Source organism: Lissotriton vulgaris, chromosome 2_1 (assembly GCF_964263255.1).
Source record: "Lissotriton vulgaris chromosome 2_1, aLisVul1.2, whole genome shotgun sequence".
Lineage (NCBI taxonomy): Eukaryota > Metazoa > Chordata > Amphibia > Caudata > Salamandridae > Lissotriton > Lissotriton vulgaris.
Window position 1 is genome coordinate 1,194,905,684 of NC_141687.1, and position 20,323 is coordinate 1,194,926,006.

Consider the following 20,323-nt stretch of genomic DNA (forward strand, 5'->3'; position numbering starts at 1 on the left):
TAAGAAATATTGGGAGATGGTTTTAATTGCCAGTTTGAACCATAGATTTGGTTAATCACTTTTCCATGTAGATTGAGGACAGGATTTGGTCAATTCCTCCTCTTAGTATTCCCCAATCAAGAAGTGGTCTCCCCTAGCAATACAACGAGATGCTCTATACCTGAATAGTAGTATCCTAGCATGCAATGAAAGAACAAAATCAGACAGAGTGTGGAAGCACACATTTAATAATATAGAAAGTACCAGCCTAGTTGACTACATCCTTCTAGATGTTAATTTACGGCCATTTCTAGTGGACATGGCTGTGGTGTAGAATTCATTGGCACGCAGTCGCAAGGTCAGAGAAGACATTAGGATCTATATATAATAAGGTGGGACCAGCATTGTAGGAACTTTGCAGGCTTCATCTAGTGCCAAACCTGGAGTCAGAGCTACTCAAGGTTGGAGATGTACTTAATTCCCAAAGAGTAGTGGATCATCCTGGTTCAACAAACAATGTAGTTTGGCCAAAAGTGCTCTGATTAACTCCATCATGAGTAGGAGGAGAGAAGAGAACCAAGAAAAAAGAGCTGCATATATACTACACTTGTAATGGCAAAAAGGAATTGGGATAGCCAAAATTGGGGACTCCTTCTAGCAGCTGTGCGGGAAAATATTATAAGCCTCTTCTGGAATTTAATTGCCCCTGGTAACAGGGAAGAAAAATGATTTTGCTGCAGAGGCCTGGATAGTACACTTTACTAATCTATATAAAAAAAGGCCTTGTGAGAATATACCATCTGACTTATTAGTAATGCCTTTGCGTTTTGAATTGGAGAGTAACCTAGGAGTATTTCCCCCGATATTGTGTATGGAAGTTGAAGAGGCCATTAGGAAGATAGCACCACGTAAAGCCCCTGGTATTGACAATTATTTGAAAACATTTAATTTAATACTTCTCCGGGAAACCTGGGAAGACAACGCCAAAGAACTTCAAGGATATTCCTCCCACTTTGTTCCGGCAACAAAGGCCTCTAATTTTGATCGCTACTCGGGGGGGACTAATGATGTTGGCCTCAATAACCACAATTGGCTCAATAAAATCAATAGAGGCGAAAATTACATCTCCTAATGCAGTCCATACAATACAAGTAAAGCTCAAACTCAACAATAAGCTACAGACTTTATATTAATCAACACCTACGTGCACCCTAGACGAAAACAAAAAGCTGTAAAGGAGCTGTCAAATGAAATAAAATGGATTTCGGATGAGCAAGATACTTCCCACATAATCGTTGCTGGAGATTTCAATTTAAACCTTTTTGGGGCAAGTCAAGATGACGGCCCTGTGCACAAACTTACATCACTTTGGGGGATACTGAATCAGGGCCAAGCAAACAATAGCAAACCCTCAAGATGGGCCAAACATCTGCTACAAGAGCTGGAACATCTAAACTTAAGAGCATTGAATGGCTGCTTTTTGGATGACAATCCACCAGCTGCTACTTTTCCCTCCTCAAAAACATCCTCCTATTTAGATTACACTCTTGTAACACTAGCCATGTTCGACAAAATAGCAACCTTCAAAATAGGTGACATGGCCCAAGCGATCACCTCCCACAGGAAGTACTGTTGAATGCAAGGCCAGCTGCCACACTAGACACCTGGAACCCGATTGTAATAGAAGAAATCTCTAATCTAAAGCGCGTAAGGTGCAATGCCAATAACATTGAAGCACTATCAGCCTCCGCCAAAACTCTAGTTGAGAGAGAAAAAGGCACTGGGACCACCATTGTAACAGCATGGGAAAATTTCATTAATACCTTCAGTGGTAGTTTTGCGGTCAGGACCGGGACGAAATTAAGACAACCAGATGATGCAATAATGAAAGTGACCACCACCCCGGAAACTAAGAGCCTCAAACACACTATAGACTGAACCCTTCGGCAACTGCGAAAAACACCAGGGAACTTGGACCTGTGGTCTACTCTTCGACAAACAAAGGGACTATTGAGACAGAGGATGTGGAGAAAAATAAGGCAACAGAATGACAAAATGTGGGTTAAATTATTGCACAATGCCAAGCAATACAATAGTGCTAAGTTTTGGCAAACAATTCATAAGTTAGAGTGACCAAATCATCCAGGGATCAGTTCCAACATAACAGAGGCCGACTGGGTAGACTACCTCTCCGCTCATTTTAACAACAAGGGAGGGGAACCAAATAAGGGAGCAGGCAGTGCAGTATCGGATTCCGAACCCCCCTAACAAGGGAAAACTGTACAACCAAAGCTCACTTGGTCAGCAGTACTAACATCCATAAGCAAAGGGGACCCTGCCGGCAGGTAATTTAGATTCCACAGACCTCACTATGGAGGTAGGATACGCCGCCACGGAAAAACAGACAAAAGGCTTAATAACCAAGGGTAGAGGTATCCTTTTGGACCGGCTAAAACAAATGGATCAGGGTTAAACTAGGTGCAGGGTCACACATCTCAAAACGAATCATGACCTCGGAAGCACTCAAGCAGGGTTGGGTCCTTGCCCCGATCCTTTTTAATCTTTTTCTGGCCGGCCTGCCTGGGGAGCTGGATAGCTGTGTATCCCATGCTCCAAAATTGGGAAACAAGCTAATGTCAAACTTGCTATATGCTGATGACCTGGTCTTAATCAGCAGGACACTGATTGGCCTTCAGCATTCACTAAATACAACAAGTAGTTTTTCTACTCGGAATTCCCTCAAAATAAATCTCAAGAAGACTAAAATTATGGCAGTCAACTACCACAAAAAGATCAATAGTTGGTTCCTTGACGGCCGATGTTTGGACCAAGTGCAAAGTTATAAATATCTGGGAATCCTAATGGATCATAAAAGCTCATTCAAACTTCAGTTAGAATCCATGCGAAGAGAGGCAAGATGGCCGCTAGCGAGGCAAGATGGCCGCTAACCAACCGTAGGGTTATGTTGCACTAGCACTCTCTCCCTGCAGATCGAGACAGTCGTGAAAATGCTGTAGGATGCTTGGTGCTCCTGGGTGGATATGCTGCCTTTCGAGTAGACTGCTTGCCCCAATTCTGTTACAGGCATCACAACGATTCTGTGCCTCGATAGCTGCTGTGGTAAAATTTGGCTTTCTTAAGGCTATTATGGCGCCAAGGGGTCAGAAAACAAAAGAGCAAAAGGATGCTCTGAATCTGAATGCCACGAATGCCGCTGTCCCTGTGCCGTGCTCCGCCGGAGGCTTAGCGGTTCAGACAATAAAACAAACCGCAAAAATCACAGGTATGGCAGATGACTCGAGTGAAGGTGCTAAAAGAGCTAAACAGAAGGATGGCGAAGTGGCTGTCAAGAAGGGCATTAAGTATAAACAAAAGGAAAAGGAATCTTGTACTTATACCCTGAAGGGGAGTACATACCGGCAACCCACCTTGGTCGAGTCCTTCTCCGCCGTGTCAGCAAGCCTTGAGTCATCCAGCGCCGCAGCGCCGGTTATCTCTGGTCGGCTCCCCGGTCCATTACAGCTGAAGCTGAGAGGGCGAGAGTGCAGAGAGCACCGAGCGAGACGTGTCTCGATGCTCAGCAGACGGAGCAGCCCATCCAGACAGCAGGAGACGAGGCGGAGCAGGCACGGCAGATCCAGGTGAGCAAAGCAGATGAGTGCGGTTCGGCGAGCCGTGCTGACTCACTACTAGAGAATCTGGCAGAACGGAGTGCGGAACAGTGTGCAGAGCTTTGACATAGCACAGGGGCAGGGTTACAGCAGGACAGTAATTGAAACAGAGGAAGCAGACGGTACCCCAGTATTACAGGCACAACACGATCAGGAGGTGAATCTCAGTAAAAGTACTTCAGGTGCCACTGGAGATTCACAACAGAGAGGAAGTCTGGGGGCTGAAGAAGGAATGAACGACAGGGCTATTGAAGGCGCAAAAACCCCTGAATAGCGATAGCAAGCAGCAAGCTGGTTATAGAGGAGGGTGTTGGCACAGAGGGTTCATCCCCCGTAAGACAGAGAGCTCTTCTTCTTGACGCAGGCCCAGACCCAGGCCCAGGTCCCGGCTCACCCAGTGATGAATGCTTCTTCTCGGTGAACAACGACACAGGCTCAACATCCGGTGAGAGTGTGGGGAGTGGGGTGAGCTATACCAGTGGCACAGACTCAGATCCCGACTTATCTGCTGCGGAAAGTACAATCCAGAGGGTTTCGCTTAATCAAAAGGCCAAACAACAGAAAAATAGATCGCGCATGAGACACAAGGCTCCCACCAGTCCTTCACATCTTGAGGTCACCCAAAAATTAGATTGGGACGACTCAGCCACTTCTCACTTGTATCACAAAGACGGTGGAATGAATAGTCAACACCAACAGCAGGCATCCACCCCACCTCAGACTCCAACTATGGATTTGCTCTATGCCACACTAAAGCAGATGCAGGGTGAGGCTAGATTCGGAAAGCAGAAGAGCTAGGCAGGCAAACAAAAAAATTCAAGGTTCACTAAGTAAAATGAACAAATTGTATGCGGAAATAGCAGGGAGAGTTACTGAGGTGGAAGAGAGGACTGGGAAGCTGGAGGATGAAGTCTCAAGATGGCAGGAATTCAAAGAGGCCCAGGAGAAAGCCACGTAGGATGTTCAATGGAAGTTGGAAGACTTCGAAAACCGGCAGAGACGCAACAACATAAGGCTCTTGGGCATTCCAGAGGGGGTGGAGGGGCAGGATGCACGGGCCTTTGTCATCTCACTATTAAAGGGGGCATTTCCCGAACTTTCAGTCTGGAACTGGGAGAACGAGGTGCAACATGCACATCGGTTCCCTCTAACCCAGAGGAAGGGTTACGCTACATCTCAGCCAGACAAACCCAGGGCAATGCTGGTTTATGTTGGGAACTTTCTAATCAGGCAAGAATGCATGGACAAAGCGAAACCTCAGTCCCGGCGTTCCTTCAATGGAGTAACATTTTTCGCAAGCCCAGACTTTTGCCATGTTACAGTAGAAAGGAGATGGCGATTAAGACAATTGATTTCACCCTTTCAGAAGCTGGGATGTGAAGCTTATCAGCTATTCTCAGCATGACTCAAAGTGTTAGTAGATGGGCAAACCAGGATGTTCTTTCAGCAGTTAAAGCCCAAGTATTTTTGTTGGAATTAAAGGAAAAAAGGGACCAGAGGAGCACTAACGCTGCATTGAGATAATTAAGATAAAGTTATGTGGGTGAATCTTTAGATTAACCGATAGAGCAGTCTACTAAGCCTAAAATCACTAAAAGCACTTCTATGGCATATTCACATCTGATTGGTTTTTTTTTTTTACTTGAAGGGGGGGCTTAGCGATTACCTGTGGGCCAAAGCTGTCACACATAGGTCCGGATTGACCTATTTGCCTATAAGGGAGGTAAGGGGGGTGGGAGTCAGAGGGGGAGAGGTTGGGGCCGTGGGGGGTTATGGGTACAGGACACAGGGCACAGTGCACTTTGGCAATTTGTCACACATGAGCTTTACGAAGGGGGAAGAATGCAACTAGAGACAGTGATCAGGTCATGCATGGCACTTACGCTAGACATCAAAGAAAAACTGATGGTGAGGGAACAGATTGATGGGGTAGGACAACCAACGGACGTATCCTAATGAATATAAAAATAATAACGCTTAATGTGTGTGGTTTAAATGATCGTCTGAAAAGGCAGCGAGTAGTGGTGTTGCTTAAAAATACACGCGCAGACTTTGTGTGTCTCTAGAAGACGCACATTGAAGGAACCAAGGGATTCCTACTGGAGCAGCTGGGATTTCATCTGCTAGCTTACTCATGGCAAATGGCTAAAACTAGAGGGGTGGCTATTCTATCAAGGCTCAGCAATGTGATGGTAAGGAAGAAACTTGAAGACCAATGGGGTAGGTGGGTCTTGATAGAATGCTTGATTGGGTCACGCTGGGGTCAATCTACGGGTCAACAGAAGATGATCCGGATCTTTTTGACTTTCTGGACCTAGAACTGGCTACATGGGCTCCACGGGTTATCTTAGCTGGAGATTTTAATATTAATGGGGCAGGAGGGTTAGGTCTCGATTCCAGCGGGAGTTATCAGGGCCGGAAAAACAAAGTTTGCCGGGCAATTTTGAGACTTGCTAAGAATAATGCGTTAATAGATGTATGGGGAAGTTAAAATCTAGTGACCCCGGGGATTACTTATTATTCTGCTCCCCACAAGTTATGCGTCAGGTTAGATTATTTTATGTCATCCTGCTCCTTAATATCCAAAGTACACATAGAAAGACTACCCCGGATCGTATCCTATCACAACCCTTTAATACTAACAATAGAGGTAGCGGAAATGCAAAGGCAGGAGCGGGGATGTACATTTGAGAGGGGTTTACTGACGGACACTGACTATGTCACGCATATGAAATCCTGGATTAAAGACTTCTGGGAGATCAATAGAGGAAGTACTGCTTCAGGGAATGCTTGGGATGCCTTTAAGGCAGGGGTTCGTGGAGAGACACTTAGTTTTAGCCTCTCTAAGCAAAAGAAAGAGCGGTTAAAGTCCGAACAGGTAATTATGGCATTACTAGGTGCTGAACAGAGCCTGGAACAGCGTACGGCTACTGGGGAATTACTGGAACAGCAATACTTGAGGTGGCGAGGGCGAAAGCGGAGGCAGAAGAGAGAATAGCAACTAAAGCTGTTGATATCTTTCTAGCTCAAAGGGAAAAATGGTACAAATTTAGTGAACGGTCGGGTCATACTTTAGCGATTCGGGCTAGACAGAATGTAGCCTCAGGTGAAATTAAAGAAATAAAGGACTCCAGCGGGAATTTTGTGTCTGACCCTGATGAAATCCGGGAAGTTTTTCGACAGTTTTATAGTAAATTATATAAGGAAGAACAACCTAAAGATCCTGGAGAAATTCAAAGATACCTGCACGACCCCCACACTTATACATTATCGGAGGAGGATAGGGAATTAATGGATGCTATCCTCGGGAAAGAAGAGATTGCTGCCGCCATGTTAGGCTTACCGTCAGGTAAGGCCGCAGGCCCAGACCAGATACCGGGGGAATTTATAAGGTCTTTTTTGATGTAATCATCAACGACCTAGTCACTACAATGCAGGAGGCGCAGGTAGGTCTGTCTATACCAGATAGTTGGGCAGGAGCGGACATAGTAATCATTTTAAAGAAAGGGAAACCTTCTATTGAGCCAGGTTCCTACCGGCCAATCACGCTAATGAATGCAGATGTAAAGATTTTTTCAAAGGCACTGGCAGTAAGATTCTCAAGAGCTGTAGGCACACTGGTTAGTATAAACCATCAATGATTGATACCAGGAAGAGGTACCACTCATCACATTCGCAAGGTCATCACATTGCTTGAATCTGCAGAGACTCCAGGAGACCCGATGGCAGTTATGCTTCTGGATGCCGAAAAAAAATTTGATTGGGTCTTCTGGGAGATTCTGTGGGCAGTTCTGAGGTGATCTGGCTGCGGGGAGGGCTTTATTAAGGCAATACAAGCAATATACATTGCTCCTACAACATGTATACGGGTAAACGCATGATGTACCTCTCCCTTTCAAATTACTCGAGGAACTCGACAGGGGTGTCCGTGTTCCCCACTCTTGTTCGCTATGTATATGGATCCACAGATTAGAAACTTGGAACAGAACATCAGGATCCCCCCACAAGAAACTAAAAGGGGTCTATGTAAGGTTTTGGCGTATACCGGTGACGTGGTGGTTATCATGCCACTACCTACAGAGGCTATTAGAGAGGTAGAAGAGGAAGCAGAGCAGCTTGGCCGGGTCGTAGGATATGCCCTGAACAAATCCAAAACCCAAATCATTAAAAATGAACAGGCAAATTGTACAGAACCACGTGTGCTCCAGTCTGGAGTCTACCTAGGGGTAAACATAACCGCGGATCTGGACAAGATGGTAGAGATAAACATAGGGCCAGTAGTCATTAAAGCCAAAAAATATCTGGACAGGTTTCACAATCTACATCTGTCTATAGTAGGGCGGGTTAACATCATTAAAATGATCCTCCTCCCAAAGTTCCTCTACCTGTTCAGGGCAATCCCCTGAGGTAATTGGAATTTTTATGGTCAATTGTGTCCCCTAACGTAGACCCCAACGGCTTCGTGTACGTGCTTCAAGTACATGTAATTTCTCTCCATGACCAGATATGAAGACGCAAATACATTTCCGTCCAACGTTAACCTGTCCTCTATCAGATCCACCATGAATGGGTCGATAATTCCGTTCCTAAGTATACCGTGCCACCGTCTTTACATGGTGCATTTTCACGTTTTCCTGGCTCTGTCGAGTTAGGCCCTGATTTCTGCCATCGAGCCACTTCTGCCTTTTTCCTCAGAAAGCTACAGCCTGGACCTGCATCCATGACCCTTACCTTACTCCCTGCGCGGCGAGCAGTGCCCGGCTCGGCCTGCTTGCCTGCCAAGACAATTCAGCCTTCAAGTTATCTGCTCCGCTCCTCGAAAATACATTCCTGTCTAGTGATTTAGGTAAACATCTCCCCAGCTGCAGAGCAAAGGGCCCGGCCTTTCTGTCTCCATGCAAGAAATTCATTGCTCCCGTTACCATGGTAGGCCCATGGCCCCTCGCATTACACGTAGACCCATAGACACATATGCACGCACTAGCAGTCAGTATAGAATAGCCTCTACCCGAAAGACCTTTCCTTCTAGATAAAACAGTTCTCCAAACACAAGATATCAGATATGATTTGGGTTTAGGTTGTTCTGACACGCCAGACTTCTGTCTCCCCTTATAGTGCTAAATGTCAAGTCCCCTTCACCCTCCAGTTCCACGTCAATCACACGTCATGTTGCCCGCGCGGGCATCCAGCCATATATTTCTGCTGACACTACAGGATTCCTCTATGAATCCACCCACTTGTGACACTTTCATGTGACGTTTTCTAGCACACACCTCCGTGTACGCCCTCGTGCACGCCCCCTGTTACGCACATGTGTTCTTATCTCGTTTCTTTCAGCTGTTACGCCTTCTGTATTCTTCACCATTGTATGCATTTACTATATATATTGTACACTGTTAATAAAGCATTGTCTATCCCCTTCCTGAACCTTCGTGGTGATGGAACATGATACCATGGTTTGAACCATTCCATTACATGGAATAAAACCCTTATAAACTCAGACTCCACGGACTCTGCCTCTCATTTGATTGAGCTATTTTATTGAACTTATACCGCATAGAAATTCAGTATACGGTAAATCTTTATTTACCACATAATTTGGTGCCCGAACAGGGACCCCTCCCCCACCTTACACGCCGGCGATGCGTCGCAGGCCTTGCCCCCTGCCACAGCCGTGACGGACAACTACGCGTACCCGCAGGATTTCCTGTATCTCCCTCAGGCCTACGGAGGTGACGGAGACTGCGATCGACATCCAGACGAGGCGGTAAGGAGTGCGGAGGATCCCGACCAGAGCCCAGCCGAGAGAGCAAGGTCCGAGGTGTCTAGAGGCACACCAGTTCCGAAGTATCTGCATCACGTGTCGAGTCGAGTCCAGTCCGGTCTAGTCCAGTCGAGTTTCCGAGGCCTTTTGTTCTGTGCTTCCCGGTGAGTACCGTTGCTGGGGACGCATCTAGACGGGTGCATTAATTTGTGTCCGGTCAAGACGGGTTTGTGTACGCAGACCCGGTCTGCACTGTTTTAGCAGTGTATCTGTACTGTTTAGCAGTATATCCAGTATTCAGTTATCGAGTTCTCTAGTTATTGTTGTTCGTTTTCGAAATGTTTATACGTGTTTTAATGTCGTAGTATGAGTGATTGTTCGCATTTTTACTGTGTTAAATCAATCCGTGTTTATTGTGTATAGTGTCTAGATCGAGGTAGCGATGCCTCTATTCTCTAAATTAAGACAGATAGGAACTAGGAAAGGGATACTTGAAGAAGCTGTTCCCATCCCACCCAGGGACACTCCCGGATATTTTATGTACCACAAGCACGGCTTAGATGCCGTATTATATCTCGACTTTTGGGTGGATTACACTAAAGACTTAGCAGAGAATCAGAGATGGCCCGTTACAGGGACATGGGATGCCGAGTGCATCATGAGAGTAGAAGAAGCATTATGGAAAAAGAAAGCCAGACAGTCACAGAAAGATGCCATTGAATTATGGCGTAAAGAATCACATAGACGGACCGAGAAAGCACTCAGAAAGGCAGAGAAAAGTAGAGAGGATTCTGAAAAAGCCAAAGAAAAAGAACTACTAGAAGAAGGAGAACGAGTTAGAATGGAACAACACGATAGACAGAGCAATGCCATTATGACAGGACTGTATCCGGTCCTGGCCGAGGGCCTGCCCAAGGCGACCCCGGAAACACCGAAAAATCTGCCCCCTCCATTGGTTCCAACTAAATTACGTCACAAGACCGCAGCAGATATTTTCCTTTCTTTCTATTTAGACGATGTAGCTCCCGCATATACCAATGTACCTGTCCATGTACCACCTGCTGACGTTAACTTACCCCATGGTCATCAGCCCCCAGGTCCGCAACAGCAGACCCCTCCCGGTCCGCTTCCTGCACCCTTGCCTGTTGTTCCCCCTGGTATTCAGCAATTACATCCACTTAATCCTTTTGGGGCTGGCACGGTTCAGGCCCCAACCCAGTTACAGCAGGTACCGACCCTACAGCCAGGTTATGCTCAAGCCTCCGCTACAGGAGGTGCTACAGGAGGTTATTGAACCCCGCCACAATTACACCAAGTGACAATGAGAGATTTCGCAATGGCACGGACACCTAAAGGTGCCCCGGCAGAACAGCTTAGAGAACAGCTTACAGATTGCAGATATGACACAGTGCCTGGTACGACAGGACCAATGTTGTTAGCGTCACTACGTTTAAGACGTGTTACAGATTATTTGCTATTACTACCAGAAATGCCAGAGCATCTAGACAAAATGTATCATTTTATTAGAACAGGAGAAAGACCGGAGAGTGTTGGTGAAGCCATGTCACGTCAGAAAGTTGAGAACAAAGGTTTAATCATGCGATTTCTGGTTAATTGTTTGATAAGAGAACAAGATCAGGCAGGTTTTTCACAAAATGAGATGGATAGATTGAACAGATGGAGTCAGAATATTGCTGATGGTAAACATGATAAAGAGAAAAGTGTACATGCTATGGTTAGAAAGATCCGTAAAGAAATAACAGATATACATGCCCGTCGAGAATCTGATGAACCACTCGAATCAGACGATCCAAACTCCTCGCAGGAGGAGGATGAATCAGAGAAAACAACAGAAACATTGCAACTAGCAAGTAGAGACATGGTGGCATATGTAGGTAGAGAGAAACTCCCTAGACCGCACCCTCTTGATAGGCCCTTCGATAGACCCATTCGTAAACAAGAAACGTTCGAAAACAAGAAACGATACCTTTGTCCAATACCAGAGCGATGTACCCTTGAACATGTATTCCAGGTTACTGATAAAGTACTGAAAGAAAGGATAGGTTATCAAGAACTCAATAGCTTACGTGATCAGGAACTAGCTCGGTCCGCAGTACAGTGGGCCGGGGATGACAGCATATACAGAGACGATTCAGTAGTGCAAACGTTTTTAAGTCTTATTCCAGAAGAACAGCGATTAGCTGGTATATACATGACACAGCACTTCATTATACAGTATGAAAATAGAGCATCTGATCCAGGTCCGTTATATAATTTACTGCAAGACTTACTCCTGAGAAGATGGAGAGGTCTGGGTACCGATCTAATTGAAACGATTTTAGAACAACGCCACAAATATAGAACTTTCTTGACTCCACATCTTGTTTCTGTTTCACCCCCAGTCAGGAAACCGTTTCACTTTGACTTTGACAAACAGAATCCTTTACGAGAAGTACATCCAGTCAGGAATACTGATGATACCCTTACACGTGTGTATGTATACACGCCTATAACCAAGATGGAATTATTGGAAATGAAGAAAATAGTGCCCAGTCATGATAAAGACCCTGCAGGTTTTCATCGTGAAATAAAAGACATGTTACTCATGGGAGATTACATCTATCCCGACATTATGAAAATATTGAAAGTATTATTGCCTGCCGGTATTTACGAGAAACTCAAAGAAAAAGAATGGGAGGTGGGAGACAAAAAGATTGATTGGGCTGCATTAGAAGCCGAAGAAACGACTCGAACCCCAGGTTTAGGGCTTGGGGATAAAACTAAAGCACTACCAGGATTGTTAGTACAGGTTTTGCCACGTTTGTTAGCAACTAAAAAGGAGGACTGGGATGCAATCTCAGCCTGCAAACAGAAACCCGATGAAGACACTAGTGATTTTTATTCCCGATTTGAGAAATGTTTTATTATCAATAGTGGCCTGAAAGCAAGTAGCGAGTCATACCCACACCTTTTTGTATCCAAATTAGTCGAGAATTCCTTGCCCCAGGTTAAGAACCGTGTATTGAAAGTCGAGAGCACATGGCAAGCTAATTCGCCTTCACAAATGTTACAAATGTTACAGTATCACCAGAACGGAATCAGAGAGGAACATGAACACGAACAGAGACGTATGAAAGACACGAAAATGAAAATGTTAGTTGCTCAGTCAGTCCCAACTGACGGTCATAAAAAGGGTACAACACAATCACAGTTCAATAATTCAGCAGCTCCTGTCAAAGGGACATGCAACTATTGTAAACAGCCAGGTCACTATGTAAACGATTGTGCAGTTTTGAAACACAACATAGCTACAGGTAAAACTAAAGAGAGGCCGCGTCCCCCCAGACAGGACCAGGCCCCACAACACGTTCCACAGAATGTTCAGCCTATGCAGACTTCACAACAGACTGTAGCGGTACCACAGCCACAACCCACGGCCGCAACACAACATGTTACACAGCAGATGTACCAATATGCACAATCTGACTATCCCGATTATCAGCGATACACATGAAACAGCCTAGAGAGGGAGGTTGGCTTGCCTCTTATTGAGGTTCCTGTAGATCAAGAGGGTCCTTACGTACATAGTCAGGTATTAGGAAAGGATAGAAAGTTTTTGATTGACACAGGGGCAAGCAGGACGACAATCAGTCACGACCAGGTTCCAGGGGCACCCCTCTCAGGCTCACAGAATGTTTCCCTTGGATTTTCAGGAAAGCCTATTGTTAATGAAGTTTCTAAACCAGTTCCCCTTGCAGTTGGTCCATTGTCACGTACTACCGATTTGTTGCTCACGAAATCATGTCCAGAAAACTTGCTTGGTATACAGACCTTGAAAGCTCTAGGGGCTGTAATCTGTTGTTCCCCGGAAGGGGTAAGACTGTTTCTGCGTGACTTTAAAGGTCACTATGTGTTGAGAGATATTGACTCCAGATTACAGAATGTTCCTGCACATTTATGGGCACAAGGCCCCACTGATGTAGGTTGTATGCACATTACACCATATTGAGTTACACTCAAACAAGGAGTGGTACTACCACGCATCCGACAATACAAGTTACCCCCTGATGCTGTAGTGGCTTTACTGAAAATCATTGACGAGCTCATTGCACAAGGAGTGGTTGTAGAAACCGACACCAACATTTGTAATTCCCCTATCATTCCGATTCTTAAACGCACTGATCCGAATGCACCTCCAGTTTATCGATTAGTGATTGATTTACGAGAATTGAATAAATGTATTGTACCACAGTATCCTGTGGTTCCAGACATCTCTTCATTATTGACAGCTATTGATTCAGAAGCAACGTTCTTTACTGTAATAGATCTGAAGAACGCCTTCTTTAGTGTCCCCATTGATCCGGAAAGCCAATATCTTTTCGGATTCAGTTTAAATGGCCGAAGCTTCAAATTTGCACGTGCACCTCAAGGATTCACAGAAAGCCCCAGTATCTATAGCCAAGCATTAAAACGACAACTTGACAGTATCCACATGCCTGACAATACTGCCCTACTCCAGTACGTCGATGATCTATTGATCACCGCCCGTAGTGAACCAGAATGTGAACAAGCGTCACTGACAGTTTTGCATTTCCTGGCGGACAAGGGACACAAGGTGTCTCCTTCGAAGCTACAATTCTGTGTTCAGCAAGTGGTGTACCTTGGGCACTTGCTGACCAAGTGGGGTAGGCAGCTGACACCTGAACGAATTCAGTTAATTGCACATCTTCCGCAACCCAAGACACAGAAAGAAGTACGAGCCTTCATTGGACTCACTTCCTATTGCAGACAATGGATTCCACAATATGCATTCTTAGCTAAGCCACTCATACAGTTGACAACACAGGAGGCAGCGTCTTCGACTGTCCTCCCTTGGACTCAGGAACATACACAAGCTTTTGACGAATTAAAGAAAGCCTTATGTCAAGCACCAGTTTTAGCGACACCATGTTACAGTAAGCCTTTTACACTTTTTGTCACGGAACGCGAAGGTACTGCATTGTCAGTACTCACTCAAGATCAAGCAGGTTCACACAAACCGTGTGCTTATTTTTCTAGTACATTAGATCCAGTAGCCCAGGCTCTGCCTGCGTGTTTGAAATCTGTAGCAGCAACAGCTCTAGCAATCAGACAAAGTGATTCCATAGTGTTAGGACATCCATTGACAGTACAAGTTCCACATTCTGTGGAGGTCCTTTTGAACAGAACACAGACGCAGCATTTGACTATAGCACGACTGACAGGTTATGAATTGACATTGTTTCAGCCACACATAGAAATCAGGCGCTGCAATACATTGAATCCGGCTACACTTCTACCGTTAAGTATGACAGACCCTATGGCACATGATTGTGTAGAAGTCATTACCATTACGACGAAACCCAGACAAGACTTAACAGACATCGCATTACCAGATCCAGACCTGACACTTTATGTGGATGGTTCATGTATGAGAACAAGTACAGGAGAGTTAGTGGCCGCATATGCAGTAACGACAGAAACTGAAGTCATAGAAACACATCGCATTGACACCCTGTCAGCCCAAGCAGCAGAGCTCATTGCTCTGACTCAAGCCTGTATACAAGCAAAGAACAAGAGAGTTAACATATACACGGATTCACGTTATGCATTCGGAGTCGTACACGACTTCGGTGTCCTCTGGCAAGAGAGAGGTTTTTTGACCTCTCACGGAGCCAAGATTCAGCACGGTCCCCTCATTCAAGCTCTGTTAGAGGCCATACATTTGCCTACAGCCATAGCCATCATGAAGTGCAAAGCACATACGAAAGTTACAGATACCATTTCCCAGGGTAATGACCTGGCAGATCGAACAGCCAAGCATACAGCTCAGACTCATACTCACACAACTGATATGACAAAGACAGTAGTCCCGACACCGACACATTGCAGGACAGTTAGGGATCCCGCCCTAGATGTAATTGACATACAGACACATGCTACACCAGAAGAAATAAAGAAATGGACTGAACTAGGAGGGATACAGACAGAACAAGGATGGATGACGAAGGGAAAAGCCACATGGTTTCTCCCCGACTCTATGGTTCAAGTTATCATTAACACAGCACATAGTCCTGCACATTTAGGAGAAAAAGCCATGTTAGACAGTATTCAAAACCTTTGGTTGAATAAGCATTTACGAGCAGCAGCAAAACAGAAAGTGCGTACTTGCATGATCTGTTGTCAGTTCAACCCAGGCAAAGGCATTCCCGTAGAGCAAGGTGGATTTCATCCTCCCGATCACCCTTTTGAAGTCCTCCAGATGGATTATATCCAGATGGAACGTTGTCGAGGATTCAAGTATGTCCTCGTAGTTGTAAGTGCACTCTCCCGATGGACAGAAGCATATCCAGTCCCAGATTACACTGCTCCGACCACTGCCAAGCAGCTGGTATGTGAATTCTTCCCACGGTATGGTTTGCCCCGTATCGTGTACTCAGATAATGGTCAGCCATTCTCGTCCGAGCTTATGAAGCAGGTATCACTCCTGCTAGGATATCAGTGGAAGTTCCACTGTGTCCGACATCCCGAGGCAGCAGGTCTTGTAGAAAGACACAATCAGACCCTGAAAACACGTCTCGCCAAAGTGTGTAAAGATAAAGGCGTAGATTGGATAGTAGCTTTACCAGTTGCCCTTTTTTTATATGAGAATGATAGCACATTCAAGAACAGGGCTATCCCCGTACGAGGTGGTCTTTGGCAGGCCGCCGAATATGTGGGGGACGCCTCTGCCCCGTAAAATCACAGATGTTGACTGTAATATGCTGACAGATTACCTTGCCTCCTTGATGTCTGCACTACAATCATCTCGTTCACAGGTAGCTGCGGCCTTTCCCGGCAACACCGAGGTGAAGCCACACGAGATCGTCCCTGGAGACCTAGTGTTTATCCGGAATTTCGATAGGAGGAGTCCGCTGGAACCCCGTTGGCAGGAGCCGAAGCTTGTTCTGCTGACAACAAGGACCGCTGTTAAAGTGGAGGGCCGCAAAGGCTGGCTCCACTCGAGTCATATCAAGAAATGCCATGGACTACCGCCAAAGACTGTTTTCCAGCCCTGCCCCATTCCAGAGACTGATACTAAACTCCCCCTGGTAGAGAAAACTCCTCAGCAGGAGTTTCGCATGAAATTGAGGTCTAGCAAGTCAGACAGTTTAATTGTTTAAGTCCTCCCCTAGGTGAAGCGGTTAGACAGGTTCCTGACATGTACAAGTTAGACCCCAATAGAGACTGAACTAGGAGGGATACAGACAGAACAAGGATGGATGACGAAGGGAAAAGCCACATGGTTTCTCCCCGACTCTATGGTTCAAGTTATCATTAACACAGCACATAGTCCTGCACATTTAGGAGAAAAAGCCATGTTAGACAGTATTCAAAACCTTTGGTTCAATAAGCATTTACGAGCAGCAGCAAAACAGAAAGTGCGTACTTGCATGATCTGTTGTCAGTTCAACCCAGGCAAAGGCATTCCCGTAGAGCAAGGTGGATTTCATCCTCCCGATCACCCTTTTGAAGTCCTCCAGATGGATTATATCCAGATGGAACGTTGTCGAGGATTCAAGTATGTCCTCGTAGTTGTATGTGCACTCTCCCGATGGACAGAAGCATATCCAGTCCCAGATTACACTGCTCCGACCACTGCCAAGCAGCTGGTACGTGAATTCTTCCCACGGTATGGTTTGCCCCGTATCGTGTACTCAGATAATGGTCAGCCATTCTCGTCCGAGCTTATGAAGCAGGTATCACTCCTGCTAGGATATCAGTGGAAGTTCCACTGTGTCCGACATCCCGAGGCAGCAGGTCTCGTAGAAAGACACAATCAGACCCTGAAAACACGTCTCGCCAAAGTGTGTAAAGATAAAGGCGTAGATTGGATAGTAGCTTTACCAGTTGCCCTTTTTTATATGAGAATGATAGCACATTCAAGAACAGGGCTATCCCCGTACGAGGTGGTCTTTGGCAGGCCGCCGAATATGTGGGGGACGCCTCTGCCCCGTAAAATCACAGATGTTGACTGTAATATGCTGACAGATTACCTTGCCTCCTTGATGTCTGCACTACAATCATCTCGTTCACAGGTAGCTGCGGCCTTTCCCGGCAACACCGAGGTGAAGCCACACGAGATCGTCCCTGGAGACCTAGTGTTTATCCGGAATTTCGATAGGAGGAGTCCGCTGGAACCCTGTTGGCAGGAGCCGAAGCTTGTTCTGCTGACAACAAGGACCGCTGTTAAAGTGGAGGGCCGCAAAGGCTGGCTCCACTCGAGTCATATCAAGAAATGCCATGGACTACCGCCAAAGACTGTTTTCCAGCCCTGCCCCATTCCAGAGACTGATACTAAACTCCCCCTGGTAGAGAAAACTCCTCAGCAGGAGTTTCGCATGAAATTGAGGTCTAGCAAGTCAGACAGTTTAATTGTTTAAGTCCTCCCCTAGGTGAAGCGGTTAGACAGGTTCCTGACATGTACAAGTTAGACCCCAATAGAGAGAGAGATAGACAGAAACAGATCAAGAAAGGAAAATATTGTAAATCTCTCCGTAGTCACTGTATTGTGACATTATTGATTATGTTTTTTCTGAGTCTTACGATTATTATTGCAAGTTTATTGTTACACATGTACTTTCCTATTTCCGTACGTGCACATTCTTCCTCAAATGACACTGTTGAGCATACTTTCAGTGAATTGCCCCCTCACGAGTTATCATACCGACTTGCGCTGCGCAACAATACTTTCATCAGTATGTTACATCATTCCCATCAGACCAGCAATGCCACAAATTGTTGGATATGTGGCCGACTCCCTCCCTATCAGAAATACAAGGGAGTTCTACCCCTCTTTCCGTACCCGTTTACTCACAATGGTTCATGTGGTGCATGGTTTAGTTTAATAAATCCTTTAAATTCCGATTCCATAGTTTACCAAGGCAATTGGGTATGGGGAAATCTGAACACAGTTATGCATAAAGCATGTTTCCCTGACAAGGAGGGTCTTCCACGTAGGACAGGGAGCGATCTAGAAAACGAAGTGTATGGATTAGGTAATTTTACACTTAACCTCATGATTCTGAATATCCAGTCCGATACAAAACCAGACTTACCCGCTATGTCAGTATTACCAGTCAAAGGTGAATTATGTGTCAGAAAGAATGGTTCAGTACACCTAGGTCATAGTGAATGTACTACTGTGATTGAATTCAGTGATAACGGCAAGTCTACATTCAAAGCTTCCCGTCATTCCTATTTCATTTGTGGTCAGACAGCTTATGTACGCTTACCTCTAGATTGGGATGGTACTTGTTACATTGCATTCCTTCTGCCACCTGTTTTCCTAGCCCCACCTGATTATCATAGGGACTCCCATCTAGTACACAACAGACCCAAGAGAGATCTCCCGATTGTCGACTATACTGAAACAGCATGGGAGCAATACCAAGACTTCAATAAAGGTTTCTTTCCCTATTTAGGTACTGTCTCGAATAGTAAACTGATACGTAAATTAACCAGAACTCTTGAAGCAGTAGTGAATGAAACTACTTCCGCCCTAGGCAACTTAACAGAGGAACAGTCTGCTATGAGACTTGTTATTCTTCAGAATCGTCTCGTTCTTGACGTCATCCTGGCCGATAGGGGCGGAGCTTGTAGAGTCATCGGATCGAGTTGCTGTGTTTTCATTCCAGAAAACGCACCATCAGTATATAGAGCCATAACACGTCTCCACAAGATTGCAAGTCAGATACACCAGAATCCAGGCACTTGGACTTGGTCCGGTTGGCTCTGGAGCGTGTTATCAGCCTGAGGATGGAAAGTCCTATCCTTCCTCGGAATAGCCCTTCTCATAGTATTCAGTTGTTGTCTATGTTTACAGTGTGGGCCAGCGATTTGCGGCTTGTGCGCCACATCATGTATTCCCCATCCAAGTCCACGTTCTAAATCACACCTGAAAAAGGAAGAGCAAATGATGTTATATGAACAAATAGATGGACTAATGAAGATCGATATATCATGAAGGGGACAAGGAGGGAATGAGGTAATTGGAATTTTTATGGTCAATTGTGTCCCCTAACGTAGACCCCAACGGCTCCGTGTACGTGCTTCAAGTACATGTAATTTCCCTCCATGACCAGAAATGAAGACGCAAATACATTTGCGTCCAACGTTAACCTGTCCTCTATCAGATCCACCATGAATGGGTCGATAATTCCGTTCCTAAGTATACCGTGCCACCGTCTTTACATGGTGCATTTTCACGTTTTCCTGGCTCTGTCGAGTTAGGCCCTGATTTCTGCCATCGAGCCACTTCTGCCTTTTTCCTCAGAAAGCTACAGCCTGGACCTGCATCCATGACCCTTACCTTACTCCCTGCGCGGCGAGCGGTGCCCGGCTCGGCCTGCTTGCCTGCCAAGACAATTCAGCCTTCAAGTTATCTGCTCCGCTCCTCGAAAATACATTCCTGTCTAGTGATTTAGGTAAACATCTCCCCAGCTGCAGAGCAAAGGGCCCGGCCTTTCTGTCTCCATGCAAGAAATTCATTGCTCCCGTTACCATGGTAGGCCCATGGCCCCTCGCATTACACGTAGACCCATAGACACATATGCACGCACTAGCAGTCAGTATAGAATAGCCTCTACCCAAAAGACCTTTCCTTCTAGATAAAACAGTTCTCCAAACACAAGATATCAGATATGATTTGGGTTTAGGTTGTTCTGACACGCCAGACTTCTGTCTCCCCTTATAGTGCTAAATGTCAAGTCCCCTTCACCCTCCAGTTCCACGTCAATCACACGTCATGTTGCCCGCGCGCGCATCCAGCCATATATTTCTGCTGACACTACAGGATTCCTCTATGAATCCACCCACTTGTGACACTTTCATGTGACGTTTTCTAGCACAC